The following is a 21,445-nucleotide window of genomic DNA, read 5'->3' as shown; positions in this document are numbered from 1 at the left end:
ACCCAAGCCTACGGACCACGCACGCAACTTGGGCGTCATCCTGGACTCCTCCCTATCTATGACCAGACAAGTCAACGCCGTATCCTCAGCCTGCTTCCACAACCTTCGCATGCTCCGTAAGATCTTCCGCTGGATCCCGACTGAGACCAGGAAGACGGTCACCCAGGCCCTCGTCACCAGCAGACTAGACTACGGAAACACCCTCTACGCCGGTACAACAGCCAAGCTTCAGAAAAGACTTCAACGTATCCAGAACGCCTCCGCCCGACTCATCCTGGACGTCCCCCGACGCAGCCACATCTCGAGCCATCTGAGGGACCTGCACTGGCTCCCCGTCAACAAGAGGATCACGTTCAGACTCCTCACCCACGCACACAAATCCCTCCACGACCTTGGCCCAAGATACCTCAACGACCGCCTGACCTTCTACACGCCCACCCGCCAGCTACGATCCGCAAACCTCGCCGTCGTCCCTCGCATCCAGAGAACCACCGCCGGAGGAAGATCCTTCTCCTACCTGGCGGCTAAGACATGGAACTCCCTGCCCGTCCACCTGCGACTGACCCCGGACCACCTCGCCTTCAGGAGACAGCTCAAGACCTGGCTGTTCGAGCAGTAGCAGACCCCCTCCCTCATGCGCCTTGAGACCCTTCCGGGTGAGTAGTGCGCAATACAAATTTCTTGATTGATTGATTGATTGATTGAAGTCCTCTCAGGTAGATAACCGATGTTTTCGCTTCCTCTCTCAGTGCTGCGGGAAAGAAAGCGTCCGCTTGAAGCCAGGGTCCGGAACGGATTGTCAAGCGCCGTTCCGAGGCCCCGGAAGTGTTTTTATGTGCTTCCGACTTCGCAGAGTCCTTCCCCGGAAATGGCCCAGCCTCTGGGAATTGTAGTCTTTCCGCCTTGGTTGTGACGGAACGGGAGGAATCGACCTTCGCGTCTTTGTTTTCGGCTCCGTGAGTACAGGAGCATGACAGAACCCCCTCTTAAGGAACGTCGCCTCGGCGGTCGTCCTGGTTTACCAGGGTGAGTGTCATGGAATTTCTCTACGAGATCAGGGCAATTAAGGTTCTGTACCGGTTCCCAGGTTCTATCCTCCACTCCATAACCCTTCCAGTCTACCAAGTACTGAATCCTACCCCTTATCAATCTTGAATCTAGGATTTCTTTCACCTCGTATTCCTCTTGTCCTTCGATTGCAATCGGGGGGGGTCGTTCTGGCAATCGAATGTGAGTAGGGCATGGTTGGAGCAAGGATACGTGAAATACAGGGTGTATTCTCCATGACGGGGGTAAGGATAGTTTCATGGCTACAGGGTTGATTACTTCAACTATGTTATAAGGACCTATGTATTTCGGTTTGAATTTGTTGGCCCCTTTTAAATGTAAGTTCTTTGTAGCCAGCCAGACCATGTCCCCCGCCTGATATTCGGGTTCTTTTGTTCTTTTGCGATCTGCAAATCTCTTTTGCGCTTCCTGTGCCTTCTTTAGGTGTTGTTTCGCTTCTTGTAACACAGTGCGCAGATGTGTGTGGTGTTCTTGTATGCTAGGGACCGGTGTTTGGATAGGCCAATCAAAAGAGAGCATGTTTGGGTGGTACCCGTACAAACAGAAGAATGGAGAACATCCCAATGTCGAATGATCAGAGTTGTTGTACGCAAACTCTGCCGTCCAGAGAAGGGTAGTCCAGCTGGTAGCGCTCTGAAGGGAAAAACAACGAAGGTATTGTTCCACTGTCTGATTGAGGCGTTCTGTTTTCCCATCAGTTTGAGGATGGAAACTGGTAGAGAGCCTGGCGTCGATATCCATGACCTTGCATAACTCTCTCCAAAACCTAGAGGTGAATTGGGATCCCCTGTCTGTGATTAGAACGTTGGGTATGCCATGGAGTCGCACGACATGCTGGAGGAAAACAAAGGCCAGTTCGGAGGAGGTAGGGAGCCCTTTCAAGGGTATGAAATGCCCCATTTTAGTTAAATGGTCCACCACTACTAGCACTACTGTGTATCCATTGCAGGGGGGCATTTCCACTATAAAATCCATAGATACTGTGTGCCATGGCCTGGGAGGGATCGGTAAAGGGTGTAGGAGTCCCACGGGTTTCAGGTGTATCGCTTTTCCTTGAGCACATATCGAACACCCACTAATGTATTCCTTGGTATCTTTCTTTACAGTCGGCCACCAGAAGGAGCGTTCTATACTGGCAATGGTTTTTGAGGTTCCCAAGTGTCCTCCTAACGCTGTATCGTGGGCCCAGGCCATGACCTGTCTCTGTAGACCCATCGTGGGTACGTATAGTGCTTGCGAGTGGTACCATAAATCTTTATTTATGACTCTGAGCTCAGGTTCCTCCTGAATCCAACCCCGTTCATCCATAGCTGCCAGGGCCGTCTTAACTTCCTCGAGAAAGTTCTGGGAGGATAGTACTGCTAGGGTGGAGTCCGCTATGGTACCTTCTGCTAGGATCAAGGGAGGTTCCTGCGTTTCCAGGTCCCCCTGTGTCTCAAGGTCTTCAAAGCGAGAGAGCGCATCTGCTTTCCCATTTTGGGAGCCAGGTCTATATTTGATGACAAAATCATAATCAGCAAAAAACAAGGTCCAGCGAAGCTGGCGGGGTGTAAGAGGTCTCGCTGTCTTAAGGAACAACAGATTCCGATGATCAGTGTATATCTCGATGGTATGTTGTGCCCCAAAGAGATAATGGCGCCATTCTTCACAAGCCCGTTTGATGGCGAGTAATTCCTTATCCGAAATAGAATAATTCAGTTCATTGGCTGTCAGTCTTTTTGAGAAGTAGGCCACTGGGTGTAACTGTCCCGTTTGGGGGTGTCGCTGGGATAATACCCCTCCTAGGGCGTACTGGGACGCGTCCGTTTCTACCACAAATGGGAGAGAAGAGTCAGGATGTCGTAGGATGGGGGCCTGGGTAAATCTGGATTTCAATTCCCGAAATGAATTTTCGGCCTCCTCTCCCCACACAAATGGGGCATGTTTTCTCAGCAATTGTGTTATGGGCTGGATCACCTTGGAGAAATCTTTAATAAAACGCCGGTAATAATTTGCGAATCCCAAGAAACTTTGGACTGCCTTGACATGCTGAGGAGTTTTCCAGCGGGTGATCGCCTCCACCTTAGTGTCATCCATCTGAAAACCCTCTGCATTAATCACATAGCCGAGGAAGGCTACTTCAGGGACATGGAACAAACATTTTTCCAGCTTTGCGTATAGGGAATGCTGTTGCAGTCTTTCCAAGACGGCTGTCACATGCTTGACGTGTTCAGTTAGACAGGAAGAGTAGATGAGGATATCATCTATGTACACCACGCAACAGACTTCCAGAAGGCCTCTTAACACCTCGTCCATGAAATATTGAAACGCCGCTGGGCCGTTACAGAGCCCAAACGGCATCACTCTGTACTCAAAAAGCCCGAATTTGGTTCTGAAGGTGGTCTTCCACTCGTCTCCGCTCTTAACTCTGACGAGATGGTATGCACCCCTCAAGTCCAACTTAGTAAAAACTCGGGCGCCTTTCAGTTGGTCCAAGAGAACCGGGATCAGAGGGAGAGGGTAGCGGTTTTTTACTGTGACTCGATTTAATGCTCGGTAGTCTATGCAAGTCCGCAATTCGGCACAATCTTTCTTCGGTATGAAGAAAAGAGGGGACGAGGCTGGTGAGGAAGAGTGTGTGATGAATCCAGAAGCCAGGTTTTCTTCTAAATACTTCTTTAGGTATAGTGTTTCAGGCTCTGTCAAAGAGTAAACACGACTGCACGGAATGTCGGCGCCGGGAATTAAGTCAATCCTGCAGTCGTGGGTCCGGTGCGGAGGTAGTTGCGTGGCCTTCTGTTTGTTGAAGAGAGACTGGTACTGCTGATAGGCCTCGGGTAGCCGGCTGGTTTTCGCTGGGAGTGATGGGCTACATGCGAGGGCCACCAATACTGCGAGGGACGCGGTGTTGGTCTCTGGTTCGGAATTCTCTTCTGTGCAGTGTACCTTGCAATACTGGGAATTCAGAGAGACCGTGCGATCGGCCCAACTAATCTTGGGGTCGTGCAGGGTAAGCCACGGTATGCCTAGTATGAGCCGAAACTGGGGGGCATCAATTAGATCAAAAGAGATGCGTTCATAATGTTCCTTCCCGAGTCTCATCAGAAGGCGATGTGTATGGCTTACAACGGGTCCGGATGTCAATTCGGAGCCATCCACAGCTCTCACGTTGTCAGGGATCTTCTTTCGTTCACTTGTTACTCCAAGGTGTTTTGCGTAGGTTTGGTCCATATAGTTTCCTGTTGCCCCGGAGTCGATTAAGGCTTCTACTTTCACTGGTTTTGACCCTATAATCCACAGGGAAACACCTACATACAGATGTGCTACTGCAGGTTGGAGAGTGTTTGCTATGAGGGAGGAGATCGGTAAATGTAAAGGACCCGACCCAGAGATCTCTGGCTGGCTCGGGTTTGCTAGTTTTCCGATGGTTCTGGGCTCTCCATGGATGCAACGGTCTTTGGGGAGCTGCTCCATTCGGGTAGTTGAGCTCGTGCTCGGCATTCACGTATAAAGTGTCCTCCTTTGCCGCAATATAAACAGATTTTCAATTTTCTCCGTTTTTCTCGCTCTTCGGTCGTTAAGGGACCTCTGATCCCCCCTATTTGCATCGGTTCAGGTCCTTCGGTTCCTTTGGGGCGTTCTTCCAAGGTGTTTCTAGGGCGCGGAACGAAGGGACGCATCTCCCCACGACTCCGATCCCCTTTTCTCTCCAGCAGTCGGTGATCCAATTGGACTGTTAGATCTATTAGTTCTTCACACGTGGAAGGTAATTGAACTACCTGTGCCAAAACGTCTTTCAATTCTCCTCTTAACCCCTGGTAAAAAAGGGTGGTTCGTTTCTCCGGTGGCCAATCCGTTTCAACCACTAACCTGTTAAACGAGGTAATGTACGTTAAGAGGTCTTGTGACCCCTGCCTCAGAGTAAGGAGTTCGCGATCCAGGGACATCATATGGGACTTTCTATCGAAAAGTTTCCTCAGCTCCACACAAAAATCCCCAAAATGATGCAAGACTGGGTCGTTTCGTTCCATTAGGGGTATGGTCCAACTCGCCGCATTTCCTCCCATGTAGGACATCATGAAGGCGGTTTTGGCCGAGTCCTCTTGAAAGACCGTCGGTTTACATAAGAAGTGCAGGCGGCATTGATTGAGGAACGTTTCAAACTTTTTTGGTTCTCCATAGAAGCGTTCTGGTGGCGCTAAGGGTATACTGAGCTTTTGGATCACATGGATTGCAGGAGCAGTCTCGGAGGTTGATGGGGGACTTGGAGAGGCTGTGAAGAAACCACCCCCTCGAGGATCACCTACGGAAGGGAATCGGGTCGATTGAGAAGGGGGTGGTAGGGTTGCCTCCTTGATGTAGGAACTTGGACCCCTACGGGATAATCCAGCGACTTCCCTACGTAAGGAATTCACTTCTTTACGTACTTCTTGATTTTCTAACCGTGAAGTTTGTACCTCTTGTTGAAGAGCGGTTAGACTCTCCAACAGTGAGGACATCACAACATTGGTGTCCATCGTCCGGGCTGGGCGTCTTTCTTGGGCTTGACAATCTGTCAGGTTGTCAGCAGCTCAACAAAGGAATATATACAGCCCACTAACCTCTACGTAGCAGCCAGCAGGGACGATGTCGTGAAGAATAGGATTCCTTCGCCACCGAACACCTTCACCCCAAAGTGTAATGGTTTTACAGCTCTGAGGGAACGCACCCGGGGGACAAGGAATAGAACAAGGGTATCCGGGGTCTTGGGTCAGAGGGTCTGGTCTAAGAGGAGTTGCAAGCTGCCTGTAAGAACAATAGGAAACTCACATTAGAGAGAGGGGGGCACTCTATCTCATTCCTTCTCTACTTCCCTCTTGTCAGAAACGTACCTGAAAGGCTTAACCCTTCAGCGAACCTTTTTTCCTCGACACAGTCTCGAGTGACTCCTCTGTGCAATGTCGTCTCTGTTGTAGTCACAGCGACCGACAAATAGTTTGCCCCAACTTCCACAGTGTCTAGGAAGCAGGCCGATGTTCTGAAACTTGTGAAAATGAACACAATAGTCAGGTCAGAAAATATACGGGGATTCTCTCGGAACTCGAGGAACACACCAGGAACTGGGGAATCTAAGGAAGATACTGAATTACCTATAAGTACTCACGTCTCCACCAGGAAAGCAGGACTCGCAAAATACGAAGAAAATCGGAGGCTCCGGTGGGAATCCCTCCGCTCTTTTGAAGTCCTCAAGGGATAATGGTAAATGACCACGGCAGGACGAGACTTGAAAATCGGAGGCTCCAGTTGGAATCCCTCCGCTCTTTTGAAGTCCTCAGGGGAAATGGCAGATTACCTCGGCAGGACGAGACTTGGAAATCGGAGGCTCCGGTGGAATCCCTCCGCCCTTGTGAAGTCCTCTCAGGTAGATAACCGATGTTTTCGCTTCCTCTCTCAGTGCTGCGGGAAAGAAAGCGTCCGCTTGAAGCCAGGGTCCGGAACGGATTGTCAAGCGCCGTTCCGAGGCCCCGGAAGTGTTTTTATGTGCTTCCGACTTCGCAGAGTCCTTCCCCGGAAATGGTCCAGCCTCTGGGAATTGTAGTCTTTCCGCCTTGGTTGTGACGGAACGGGAGGAATCGACCTTCGCGTCTTTGTTTTCGGCTCCGTGAGTACAGGAGCATGACAATGTTACACAATTGGACATGGGTTTGAAAACACCTTGGCAACTCAATTCACATACTAATTGTAATACGAGCAGAGTAATCTATATGGTTACATGCCCGTGTTCTTTGGTATATATTGGGATGACTACTCGCAAGGTTAAACACAGGATAGTTGAGCACCGACGTGCCTTTGGATGTAAAAAACACAAACACATGCATGACAAGACACTACATCAAAATGGGCCACACGGAGGACGAGTTTGAATGGGATATTATTGACAAACCAAGATATGAAGTCAATATGGGGCCCCTTGACAGAGTACTTTTTCGACGTGAACAGAGATGGGTGTTCTGCATTAAAAGTCATGCGACAGGACTTAATGAGGACATCCCATGGTGTTCACTATAAGTGAGGACATATGTACAGAGTATATTTGTTAAAAAACAAAATTTTCAGTAAACATGTTCATACATTTTTTTTTAGTAGGATGCTCCTCATTTTTTATATTTCTTTAGATAGGATGCCCTTTATGTATATAGTTGACACATACTGCACATATACGTAGTTATAGCCTATTGTGGAAAAGGTGGTGCAATTCTGCCCTTTTGAATACACTTGGTTGGGCATGGGCTTTAATTTGGTCAGTTTTGAATTTCCATCATTATACCACACGTGCTATATACTAACTGGTCCTTGGAGAAACTACAATTCCCATCACCGTTGTAGTCCTCGCTAAATAAAAACAAAAAGGGAGAGTAATATTATATCCCGCTGGTCTGTGGAAGCATGTGTTGATCTGACTTGTACAACACATGCACTGACATTCTTGGCATTTATTTTCACGTTATGAGTCTGTTTTGAAAGAATTTTTATTAATATCTGCTGAACCGGAAATGGTTTTTCACTTCTGTGACCTGATGCATGAAGCAGGAAGGGCATTAAAAGCGGATGCGGACGCTTTCCTGTCCCCTTTCGACCTTTATGCATTAGCTGGAAGAGCCGGGAAAGTTGGTAAGAACACCGCGTTTGAAATCCGTCATATGTGAGTAACCTGAAACGCGTCTTACGTTATGCCTCGTTGGTGCTTCTGTCTATCATGTTCTTGTTTCATAGGCTATCAGTCTGTGATGGGGCAAAAGTATAATTGGACACTAACGATTTAAAAGGAGTGTGGAAGGTTTCGAACCTCTATATTTAGAATACATTCAGGTTGTGACTTGTAAGAGACTTGCTGGCACATGCATCAAGCCAAAATCCACCCTAAAAAATAGCGAATTAGTAAATTAGACCCTTAGCGCCCGCAAAACACCAGTTTCCAATGCGGCATCTAAAATACTGAAAAAATGTCAAAAAATCACTAAAATCCGGTCGCTAAAACTGTGAGAAACAAGATTGCAAATTTGCTAAAAGCGGAACATACAACAGTAACCGCTAATTACGATTAGCAATTAAAGAATCGCTATCCAATGCATGTAAACTCGCAAACAGCGATTCACCTGAAAATCGCTATTTAGCAAGTGCAGAATAAGGGGAATCACAATCAGGTGGTAAAGTTAATAAAAGAGCACAAAAAAAACCACACAGGTGCAAATCATCTGAATCCCCTTAAAAATGACTCAGGAGACCCCTGAAGACGTTCACAATGGCAGCCCTCTACGTACTGGCAAGGAGAATGAGGATCAATGCAGCAGCACAGCGCAGGAGGAGGATACAGGAAAGGATTTTTCGTGTGCGCATCACATTGCAGGGCCAAAATGAGGATGAAATATACGATAAGTACAGGGTGAACCGTGCAATGATCATGCACCTAATTGCAGAGTTGGAACCCCTATTGCAGCACCAGACCCATAGGACCCATGCCATACCCACACAAGTACAGGTCCTATGTTGCCTGCACCTACTAGTGTCAGGCAGTTTCCAGGGGGTAGTATCCATAGCCGGAGGGGTATCACAAAGCTCACTGTCACGCTTCTTCAAAAACTTCCTTGACACCATGATGACAAGGATCCACACCCACATCACCTTCCTCACAACCCCACATGAGTTGAATAAAACAAAACCTGACTTCTACCAGGTAGCCCAATTCCCTCATGTGATTGGATGCGTAGACTGTCCTTATGTCCCTATCTGTCCCCCAGCAGACAACAAATACATCTTCAGGAACAGGAAATCCTACCATTCAATTAATGTTCAAGTTGTGTGCAATGCTAAGCACATTATTACAGACATCGTGGCACAATTTCTAGGAAGCACCCATGACTCCTACATATTTTGGCACAGTGGCATCCACAGGCGCCTGGTCTGGGGTGAATTTGAAGAAAGACATCTACTTGGTACACACATATGCCTATTTGCAACATCAGTCATACAGATGAAATTGCATTACTGTGGCTAACCCTTTGCTTTCAACCCTGTAGGTGGCAGCGCATACGCCGTGCGTGACTACATCCTGACGCCATAGCTCAATCCAGCAACACCACATGAGCAGAGGTACAATGCTGCACACATCAGCACACGAAATGTGATTGAACGTACTTTTGGAATCCTGAAAAGTCATTTCCATATACTACACAAAACTGGTGGAGCGTTGCAGTACTGGCCAGAGACCTGCTGCAGGATAGTGGCTGCATGTGCCATGTTGCACAACATTTCCACCAGAAGAGGCATACACATCGAGATGTCTGACAGTGAGTCTGATGGGGACGACCAACCACCCACACAACACCAACAAGCACATGTGCTAAACTCAGCAGAAGGCCAAAGGAGACGTGCACACATCACACAACATTATTTCTGATGCAGGTAATGATTAGCCAGAACAACTAAATGGTGAACGTAAATGTTTTATTAACATGAACCCATGTTTATTAAGATATGAATAGTGCAAAATAGGAGGGTGATTGAATTGAGGCATAAAGTTAAAAGAAAAAGCACTGGATGTCAATCAGCACGTCGTAAATGACCATGGTTAAACCACCATGACCCAGTAATGAGGATATGCATGTCTTGCGCCTCCTGCCATGTACACCCAGCCTCCTTTCACGTGCCTCTGCAACATCAACAGGATGTGTGTGTGCGGATGTGGTGCTGCACGAACTGCGCCTCCTGGCAGGGGTCACTGGCACCGACATGCTACTGAGGCTCGATGCCTCCTCACTCCCCTCTTCCCCTTCCAAGCTGATGGCTCTCACTGTCCCAGACTGTATGTGTTCCACCGCTGTGGTCACTTGTCCCAAGGCCCTTGCAACATCCCCACAGAAATGACCAAGGTCAACTTGCATTGCAACGGAGCGCCGTGGTGTTGCAGAGCTTGTTGATGGCCCTTGTATTTGCTGATGTGCGTATCAGGCTTTGGCGATGCCTTCGCCACTTAGTGCTCTGTCCTGCAAGCACTTCACGTGTGAGCTCCTGTAGGCTCGAGTTAGTTTCCCGATTGCCCTCTTCAACAACTGTTGTGAGGTCGCGCACACTGTCTGTCATTGTTTTTATATTCTTTGCCAGCTTGGAGATCTGAAGAGTGATTGTGCCCATGTGTCTCCCCTGCAGGCGCTGCACGCGTAGCATCTGTGACTCCACACCACCATGCATATTTGTCACCTGATCATCACGTGCAGCAATACGTGCCCTGGACCTGCGCTGTTGCCCTGGTTGGACCTGTGCTGGTGGTGGAGTTGGTGTTGCAACACGTGGCTGGATGGAGACTGTAGTAGGTGCTGGAGTTGGTTCAGCCTCCATTGGCTGCAGTGAGGGGACCTGTGCCCTGCGTGTTGGTGGTGGTGGAGGTGTGCATAATTGGGCCACTGGAGGTGGTCACTATCATCGGAGTCCACCTCAGCTGCATCTGTGATGTGAAACAGTGCAATGTTAATTTTTGTTCATCCTACATTTGTTAAGCATTTAGCATACTTTGCTCAGATTAATTCACTGAATAAATACTCTGGCTGCCATGCAGTCTTTGTGTTTTTTGATTGCCCTTGCTGTTTTAAAATGCACTATTTGCTGACATGACTACAACTCCCATGATGCATTTTGTGTATGAGGGGAGACATGGCCTGGAGTTTGATCTGTATACTGTGTTTGCCTGGGGGTATGTGCATGGTTATACATTACGCAAGGGATTAACACTTGCATGCATCTTACCTTGTGTTGTACTTGCTGCGCCGGATGTGTCCAGCTGTGTGACTCCGACAACAGCCTCAGGCTGGATCGTCGCCTCAACAAGGTCCTCCAGGGCTGTGTTTGTGGGTGCAGTCGATGGTCCTCCTCCTGTTGCACCTGCTTCTGCTGGAGCGGGTAGTACAAAAAGTTTTGTATACCCCCCCATTATGCATGTCTATATTAATCCGAATAATTTACTAATAGTAATCTTATTAATGTGTTTGCAGTGAAATACTTATCAATCATATTAACAAAAGAATTACACGTGGGAATTGCACTTTGCATGGCTAAACTAATTGTAAACTAACTTATGTACGCATACTAATAGTAGAAAATTAGAATATTGCATGATACATGTTGCTTTTGTGAGGTAATTGTGATTTGTGCTTTATTGAGTGAGTATAAACGCTTTTAATGTTGCTATTCTGCTAGATAATTACTTACACATAAGGGTATTAGCGAGGGATTAACATTTTATTAGCCATTTCTATGTTTTTTTATGTTTGTTTTGCTTAAGTTGCCCATTTTGGCCTAGTCAAAATGGCTGAACGAGACGTTGAACGTGACTGCCCATGACAACACGAGGTTCTGGGTGAAATGCGCATGCGTCGCCGCCAGCAGCAGTGGCCTAGTTCTGACCCCGGGAGAAGATGTACTATTCAAGGTTATTCCGGGAACTTCGCCAACGACAAGACAATAGACAATTTAAAAAACTGAACCAGCAAGTGCGATGACTTAATTATGCAGAGTCTATGAGAACTTTACCCCTCGACCCCAAGACGACCAATCAGAACTTTCTAAAACCCCAATCTTGATACTTTTTGACATTATTTTTATTATAAAAGTAGGTAGGGAATTGAACTAAAAAACTCGCTCTTCTTTGACTAACTCGATTTCCTGAAGTTATTCTGACGGAGAGGACGGTGACACTGCCGGACAGCTGTTATCCTGAATCTTTGAGAGACTGAATTGCGGCCTAACTTTGATGAAATAAAGATTTTTCCTCGACCTGACTGGCTTAGAGGACGACATTTAGCCAGATTAGGTAAATATGATGTTCTGCAATGCTGATGATGATTTCTAACCATTTGCACTATTTCTTAGATAAAGAATATTTGATTAATTGACAAATGTGTTGTGTTGATTATTTGAAGAAGAGACTTAGGATAAAGAGTAGTGTATAGATAAATGAGTTTAGTCACTAAAACCATAGAGGACAACTAAATGATTCATCTCCTTATGAGAGGAATATCTTAGGGTTGAAGTCAATGTATTTAGAGTGAGGTAATGATATTCCTTTCATGTCAGCGTTTGGAAGCTTATTCCTCTAAGGAAGCAGATCAACTGAGTGTGAGTATTGGTGTTATGGGCCCCACCAATGAATGTATTTGAGTGAATTTGCTGTTGAGGTAATTGGTCTGTGACGAAGGGGGAATTTGATGTTCCACGCTGTAACAGTTTTTCTGGTAGCAGTATGATGGTTTTTATTGTTCTGGTTTGGTGATATTTGCTTGTAAATAGCTTATTGATTATTGGTTATTGAGATTGGTTTATGTACTAACACTCTATGTGAGTCGTGTTGAGTTTTATGTTGTTTGCACGGCTTCTGGGATGTAGGAAGTCGGAAGTTTGTAACGGTTCCGTAGTAGAGCAGAGGTAAGCGCTGCTCTCGGGTAAGACGGAATTGTTGTTGTTGCCCTGTAGGTACACAGGGAGAAACGTGTAACGATTGAAGTTGCACTACGCATTGTCTGGGTTCGATTCGGTGACATCGTCGTGTGTTGCCATTAGAGACATTTTCTGTGTGAGAGAAGTGTGTATGATAGCGAAGGTTACCTGTGAAATTTTGGTCTTAGGTACCAGGAGTCCAAATGGCATTCCGATAACGCTTATCACTGGAAAGGTAATAGGTATTCTCTGAGCTTGCTAGAAGGACAAAGGAGAGGGAAGCGCTGCTTTGTTAACGTATGTCATAATTCTGTAGTAGAACAGACTGTTCGCTGTTCTCGGGAAAGACAGGATTCTGTGTGAATGTACTACATTTTTCTGGTGTGAAAGTGCGTGAATGTAAAGGCATTCGGGTTAATTGTGAAACTCTAGTTTTATTTCTCAGGAGCATTGGGTCTCCAACTATGTGTATTAATTCTGGAGAAACGGTTAGCTAATGCTTGTTAGAAGGGTAAGGTAGAGGGATGTGCTACTTTATCAACGGAAGTAACGATTCCGTAGTAGGGCAGAGGTAAGCGCTGCTCTCGGGAAAGACGGAATTCTCGTGAGAAAGGTCTATTGCTATTCCTTGGTTAGTGATGCGGACAATGGTGGTGTTTTTATGTTGTTACTAACAGAATTGTAGAATTCGAAACCAAACTTACCTAGAGGATTTTGTGAAGGAGGGGTAGACAGGAGCAGGAGCTGCCGCAGCGGCTGCTGACGTCAAAACGACCGCGCTGGGATTGGACAGTCGGTCAGAAACGTAAAACGCTCCTGATTGGTGCGTTAGTGTGCGCTGCGCTAGGATTAGAGAAATACAGGGTGACGTAGACGCTCCCTATTAGTGCGTTAGTGTGAGTCGCGTTGGGATTTGAGAATTGTGAAAGTGACGTAGACGCTCCGGATTGGTGCGTTAGTGTGAGTCGCGCTATGATTGGAGAGAATAGCGGTACAGTTGTAAGGAGAAACTAGTGAAACACGAAAGAAAGGAAAATGTATTACGATCCACCAGAAAAGGAGAAAGTCTTGGTTTGGTAGAATTAAGAAGTGGTTTAAAAAGGACAAACCGATTGTAACTAGGGAAGGACAGTTACTTCCTCCACCGAAAACCCCTGCATCCTTCATGGTTGCGAAATATGGATATCACACTTGTATTTGGTTAGATAACTGGGTCAATTATACCGAGAAGGACGGAGTGTTGGCTTTTCCAGAGCATGGTTCATTTAATTTGGCTGTTTTGAGAAATTTGAGAGAGAAAATGATGAATTTAGAACCAAGACTTAGACCGACACAATTTGAAGCATTGACGGAGTGGGAAGACGAGATGCATGACCAAGAAAGACAGAGAAATGGTAGAGGATATAGGTACATGTTTGGCAGATCATACGGACATGAGACGCATGATGATCGAATGACAAGGTGGTGGAATGCGAGTATGACTGAGGGTTTGTTTCCCGTAAGAACTGCAGGAAAGAATGAAGGAAGAAAGTGTGTAGAAAATAGGTATAATGTGGAATCAAGAGGGTATGGAATGAATGAATCAGAGGATGATGTTCTTGATGATATGTTCTATAAGAATCCACCTCCATATCGACCAGAACCAGACATATTAACCCCAAGTGCCGCAATGAAAGAAACAGTACGAATCATAAAATCGGAACCAGAGTTCCAAGATTTGGGAAGAAACAATTCCATTAGAGAGGTAGAAAAGAAGTCCCGAGGAAAATTAGATGGAGAAAATTCAGCAGAATTAGCAAAAACGACCCTAGAATTAACCGAGAAAATAAGAGAATTGACTAAAAATCTGGAAGCGTAACCATTCCAGTAACAATAGGTCCAGTAATGCCCATTTTCGATAAACAGAACGATAGCGAACATTGTTTGACGGTTCCTTATAAGAGTAATAAACCGGCTGAACAACCAAGAATGAGTCAGAATGAGAATCCATGGAGACAGACAATGAGTATGATTGAACCGAATTTTTCCAATAACCCATTTGTAGGTCAAAATTGTGCAGAAAGGCGTATGACGATAATAGAGTCAATGTCAGAAACACAAAAGGATTTTGGACAAGGAAATGTAGAGAAGCCAGTAGGACCATCTACAGAGGAGTTGAGTGAATGGTTGAGAAGCTTGCAAAAGAAAGATAAAGAATCTCAGTCAATAGATATGGCCAAATTACGAATGGTACTGGAAGAGTTAATAGTAGGAACAATCCCTACGGAAAAGTTAAAAGCTTCCCAAGATGAGGAGTTGTTATTTCTGTGTAAAAGCGTAACATGGAGAGCAAAAAGTCTTTATGAAAGATTAGAAGAAGTGGCAAATGAAATGGGTATTGACATTGAAAGGTAAAAGCACTACAGAAACCCTATCGAGTAGTTTTCACTGAAAAAGATATTGAAAACATGAATACCACAGGACGAATAGGTCAGATAAAAGAGATAATTATTTTGTTGAGAAAATGGGGAGATGTGGACAAATGGAAGAGCAGATGGTATCGTAAACGAGATGAAGTTTCAGACAAAACGTTTTCAGCTTACCCTGTGAGAGAGAAAGAGAAGGTTGTGACAGAATGCCCTATGAGAGAGATTCCAGGAGGAGGATATGTACATGTCCCATGGACTAGACAGGATATTTTGTCATTTACGAACGATTTCCCTCGACTGCGTGAAAAACCCGTCGAGTGGTACAGACAGGTGGATAGATTTGCAAAATTATCCAAAGTATTGTGGATTGTTCTAAATAGCTTGTTCGACATAATAGTACCAGCAGATTTATGGACAGAGTGTAAGATCATGATAGATTGGCCGACACAGGAATACCCAAGGGATCCAAAAACAGGAGCTCCAGACCCCGAGGTAATGAAGAAATATGAACAGGTAATGGCATTTTTAAAAAACAAGGTACCCCCTAAAGAGACAGACTGGGTAAAAATTGACAGAACACATCAGGAAAGCAAAGAGTCAGTACATGCCTATTATGAGAGGTTGATTCTAGCCTTTAAACAATTCAGCGGAGATGAAAATCTAAGTGAAAAGGATTTGAGTCATTTTGTATACAGAATTGTATATGGTCTTCGTCCAGAAATTAGTGAGATGAAAAAACAGCATACCGTAGATTGGCAAAATAAGAAAATAGACAAAGTACTGAGACATGCTAAATATTTCAGTGATGAAATTGAAGCAAAACAGCGGAAATTGAAAGAAAAGGCTATGTGGGCACAAGTAAAGGTAGCAGAGAGACAGGAAGCTCAATTAGCAGAACAAGCTGGGTCAAGACAAAAATGTAATCCTGGGAAAAATAAAGGAAATATTGAGGAAGCTAAAAATAAATTTCCGTGTCATAATTGCGGTAGGATAGGACATTGGAAATCCGAGTGTAAATTTCCTCCAAGTACTAACGAAGAAAATCCATCATTGAATCCACAGGTGCAGAATGAGGTGAGTGGTCAACAGCAACGACAACAGCAGGTTGTAAACCAACAGAATCAGGTGCCAAAACTACCTTTTCCACAGAACAAAAATAGCCAGAAGTATAGTAAAGAGAATGGATTCTACAACGAAGAACAGGTAAAGAAGCCGCCATGCGCTAGCACTGCTTAGCAGTATTGGCTGCAACGTGATGAAAGCGATTCAGAAGAGGGTTATTGACGGTGCCGAAGGGAGGAAGAGGAGTGCGTACTTGGCGCAACTCTAGAAGTAGACCAGACAGGCCCATTTGTAGATGGAAAAGTTAATAATGAAAATATTACTTTCCTAGTTGATACTGGTGCTACTCGATCAACTGTTAGATCAGCTGATGTCAAGAATCCTCTCTCGGATGAAACAATCCAAGTAGTTGGTGAATCCAACAGACAGATTAAAACATACTTTACAGAACCAGTGAAAGTTAGTATAGGGAAATGTTCTGAAATGCACCGGTTCGTCGTGTGCGACACCAGTCCTGTGAATTTGTTAGGTAGAGATTTATTGTGCAAGATGAACTGCACCATATTTTGTACTCCGGATGGAATAGCCTTTGAAAGTGTGGGATTTCACAGGAGAAGACGTAGGACTGATGAGAAATGTAGATCCAGTAAAAATAACTGTAAACGAAGGAGTAAGTTACCCAAATGTCCCACAATATAAATTGACACCTGAAATAATTGAAGGAGTTACTCCTGTGATTGAGAAAATGATAAAACAAGGAATTTTGAGAGAAATAATGAGTAGCCCATGTAATTCACCAATAATGGGACTGAAGAAGCCTAGTGGGAAGTTCAGGATAGTACAAGATCTGAGAAAGATAAACAGAATTGTTGTACCATGTTGTCCCATTGTACCGAATCCATCTGTGATTTTGTATCAGATCCCTCATGATGCAGAATGGTATACAGTGATTGATCTGTGCCATGCTTTCTTTTCTATCCCATTACACCATGACAGTCAGCAAATGTTTGCATTTCGGTTCGGTGAGCGTATTTTGGCGTGGTGCCGAATTCCACAGGGGTATACAGTAAGCCCCTCAATATTTAATCAGCTATTGAAGAAGTCTTTGGAAAGTCTAGAAATGCCTGAAAACTCTGTATTAGTCCAGTACATCGATGACCTGCTTGTGGCATCGAAAACTCGTGAAGCTTGTGAGGTAGACACAGTAGCCTTGCTGAATCATTTGACAGATGGAGGACTGAAAGTGTCACCATCGAAATTACGATTTTGTAAGAAAGAAGTACAATATTTAGGACATAACATTGAGAAAGGACACAGGAAAATAACTATAGGCAGAATCAGGATCATAAAGAGAATGAGTCCACCAATGACCCAAAGAGAAGTGAGAATGTTTCTGGGAATGGTTGGATATTGTCGTCAGTGGATAAGCAATTTTTCATTGATTGCAAAACCTTTGGTACGTTTGACAAGAAGTGATGTGAGAGATCCAATTGATTTAAACAAAGAGGAGTTGACAGCATTCAAAAGATTGAGAGAAGGATTGTGTGAAGCACCTGCATTAGGTATGTGTGGAACGGAGGCGACAACTACCTCACTACAGCGGTGTCCGGGCGCGGGGATCCTGTCCCCCGCGCTCGACCGATTAACGTCCCGGTCACCCAGGACACCCTCTCTTTCTCGTCCCCTGCAGGTACCGACTCCTGGACTTGGTGAACCGGAAACACTCGCCAGCCGTCCCGGACGCAGACACTGGACGACCTCGAGCGACCCGGAAGCACCCGCCCCTGACCCCGGAAGAGGCCAGCCAGACAACAAGCCGGAAGGTAGAAAAAGCCCCGAGGACGACGGAGCGTCGTTCGGAGCAACCGACTCGTGGCAGGAGACAACGGAGAGCGACGAACCCCCGACAGAGAGCGGCGCAGCACGGCTGGACCGAAGCAAGGAAGAGGACGAGGACGTCTGGACGGAGGACTGGTGGCATCCTCAGGAGGAGGCTGGAGAGCGGCCGCAACTCGGACGAGAGTTGCGGCGGGGCACGTGAGTACACGTCACCTTTCTCCGTGGCCCTTTTGTAGTTAGAGTTGTAAATATAGAACTGTAAATAACATAGGAGACACGCGCACTAAGACACAGTATACTTATCCCCCTTTTTCACGAGCACTGTATAGATCCCGATCACTGCCCCAGCACCTGGCACCTCTATCCCCTACCCTCTCTTACTTGCCTTTTCCACCTCCCCTGTCCGTCCCGTCCTCACTTCACCCTTTCGTAATCCCTCACTCTCGGGTGTCGGTGGAAGTATTCCGACGGTGTCGCTCGGACTAATAGCCCTTACGCTTCTCTCCTTTGTTTCAAGCCTCCGTGGAGCCCCAGTACCCTATCGAGGGGATCACCAGCTGCAAAGGAGAAGCCGGACTCGATCTCGACTCCACCACACCGAACCGGGTCACGAGCCAAGTCAACCGTCCCGTCCTGTTTTTTGACTCTGTACATCTGTTCCCCTGTTGATTAAAGCACAGACATTGCTCACTATATTCGGCCTCCCTGCCTGTTATTCCGGTCCGCCCTGCCCACAAGTCCACAGTATGCCTGATTATGATAAATAAGTTGAGTTGTATTGCAGTGAGAGAAATGGATGTGCACTCTCTGTTCTAGTACAGAAGCATGAAAAACTGAGGAAACCAATTGCGTATTTTTCATCTATGTTGGACCCAGTAGCTGTACCCCTTCCTGGGTGTTTGAAAGCAGTAGCTGCTACATGTCGAAGTTTGGAACAGAGTGAGGGAATTGTGATGGGACATCCTGTGAAAGTGTTTGTACCTCATGATGTGGCGATCCTTTGAACAAGGAGTCATACTCAGTATATGACGCACAGCCGACTGACTAAGTATGAAAAGGTAATTTTGGGTGCAACAAATGTCAGTCTTGTGAGATGTGTGAATGTGAATCCTTCAACGTTATTGCCAGACGTAGAAAATGTGGAAGTAAGAGATGAAGCAGATCATGACTGTTTGGATGTACTTGATTTTTGTACAAAACCACGACCTGACATAAAAGATGAACCTTTACCAGAAAGTGATTATGTCATGTTTGTTGATGGATCCTGTTTGAGGACAGATGATGGAGTGCTGAGTGCAGCATATGCAGTATGTACAGTTGCAGCAGTGATGGAAGCATCCTATTTGAAAGGAGTAAGATCGGCCCAAGTAGCTGAACTTGTTGCCCTGACCAGAGCATGTAAGATTGGGAAAGGTGTGAGAGTGACTGTGATAACTGATAGCCATTCCGGCTATGGAGTAGTCCACGACTTCGGCCAAATATGGCTGCAGAGAGGTTTCCTAACCTCAAGTGGAACTCCCATTAAGAATGCTGAAGTGGTTGGAAAGTTGCTTGAGGCGATACAGCTGCCTAGGAAATTGGCTGTGGTAAAATGTCCTGCTCATAGTCGCAGTGGCGATTACATTGCCACTGGTAATAAATTCGTAAACGATATGGTGCAATACTGTGCACAAAATCAGAATTGAATCAATCGGGCAAAGGAAAAGGAATTGATTTCTTGTTTCCCAATGTTTACTAACACTGTGGGAACATGGGAAGAAGTAAGACAATTGCAGGAAGAAGCAGGAGAGGAAGAAATAAAACAGTGGATAAAAGCAGGATGTGCACCAAGAGAGAAGGATCATGTGTGGGTCTATCGAGATGGAAGACCAGTTATGCCTGATAGCATTAAGTCTGCCATGGCACGGATGTATCATGGACAGGGACATATAGGGAGAGACGCTATGATTAGGTCTTTTAAGCAGACTTGGTATAATGCCAAGTTCAGACTTGTAGCAGAAAGTATTTGTCAAAGATGCCTAATTTGTCAGCAATATAATCCAGGAAGAAAGACAGTAGTGAGTCTAGGGACAATAGGTCGAGAAGGAGGGCCTTTTACCAGAATGCAAGTGGATTTCATTGAGATGCCTCCTTGTAACAGGTTGAGGTATGTTTCGGTTATGGTATGCCTATTCTCCAAGTGGGTAGAGGCGTTCCCAACAAGAAGAAATGATGGAATGACAGTGGCAAAAATACTCTTGAGGGAATTCATCCCTAGATTTGGGTTCCCAGTAACAATTGAATCAGACAGAGGAGGACATTTTCATAATGAGATCATAAAACTGATTTGTGAAGCATTGAATGAATGATCAAAAACTGCATTGTGCCTAATGACCAGAGGCTTCTGGTGTAGTAGAACAAATGAATGGTACTATCAAAAACAGAATAAGGAAAATGTGTTTAGCCACAGGTATGAAATGGCCCGATGTCTTGCCTCTAGTACTCATGACTATTAGACCAATTCCAGACAGAACTACTGGTTTGAGTCCGCATGAAATCATCATGGGACGTGCCATGCGCCATGTGTTTATACCAGTCAACAAGCTGATGACAATAACTGATGACATGGTGTTGGAATACTGTAAAAGCCTGCCTGGCGCAGTTCATTCTGTGTTTCATCAGGTTGGAGCGGATGCCACCACTCTTGAAAAGAAGCCAGCCCATGATCTAAGCCCAGGGGACTGGGTAAGGATAAAAGTACACAGAAGAAGTAACTGTTTGGTTCTCAGGTGGGGAAAACCAAGGCAAGTCATCTTGACCACAACAACAGCTGTGAAGTGTGCTGGATTGAAGAACTGGATCCATGCAAGTCATACTTTGAGAATCCTAAATCCAGTTGACAGCAAAGAGAAGGAGTATTTTGACGAATCAGAATCCAGTACTGAGTCGGATGACGGAGAGCCGAAAGACAAAGAAAACCCTGAAAGGGGGGAAACAGAGCTGAGTTTAACTTTGGTCCCCAGAAGTAATTCCCTGAGGAGAAGGTTACAGATTTCTGATACCAGTTCAGATTCGAAGACAGAACAAAGAGCACACTCTTCCAAGAAAGAACAAGGGAAGAACAAAGAAAAGGACAGTGGAGAGACAATAAAAGAAATCCATGAGAAGGAAGTGCCAGATGAAAGATTGAGAGAAATTCCACCTGAAACAACACCTTTAGATGGACAGGTGCCAGAAACAGAGAGAGGGAAAGATTATTGCGGAAGACCCCCGAGGAGGTGTAGGGAACTCCAACATCCAGTTAGAAGCAGGGACAAGTAGTCAGCAGGAAGATTGCGTGCCGGAGATTCGAGGAGGGACATAAGTAGGGAAAACAAAAGAAGTGGTGGAAAAAGAAACTGTTGAGAGTAAAAAGCAAGTTGAAACAGAGTCGGAGGAAAGCGAAGATGAAATACCAGAAGGCCGAGTTCTGAGAAAGAGAGCTTGGAGGACTGAGAAGAATGATAAAGGGAGTAAACTGAAAAGAGTGGCTAAGGACGAGGTGTGGCCGAACAAAATTAAAAGACTGAAATATCGACTGACACGAGTAAATTCACCAAGAGCAGAACAAGTAAATGAAGAGACAAGTCAAGAGAAATCAAAGG

General features: G+C 45.6%; 1 long non-coding RNA gene across 1 annotated transcript; it reads left to right on the top strand.

Annotated features, from left to right (window-relative positions):
- Positions 1-7,628: 7,628 nt before the first annotated feature.
- LOC146811860 (uncharacterized) lies at positions 7,629-10,623 on the top strand. Its single transcript, XR_014965842.1, has 3 exons — positions 7,629-7,698; positions 9,105-9,489; positions 10,234-10,623. It is a non-coding gene; the product is annotated as an uncharacterized LOC146811860 (long non-coding RNA).
- Positions 10,624-21,445: the final 10,822 nt, after the last annotated feature.

This window comes from Triturus cristatus, chromosome 7, assembly GCF_964204655.1.
Source record: "Triturus cristatus chromosome 7, aTriCri1.1, whole genome shotgun sequence".
NCBI classification, from domain to species: Eukaryota; Metazoa; Chordata; class Amphibia; order Caudata; family Salamandridae; genus Triturus; species Triturus cristatus.
This window is presented reverse-complemented; position numbering and strand designations above follow the sequence as displayed.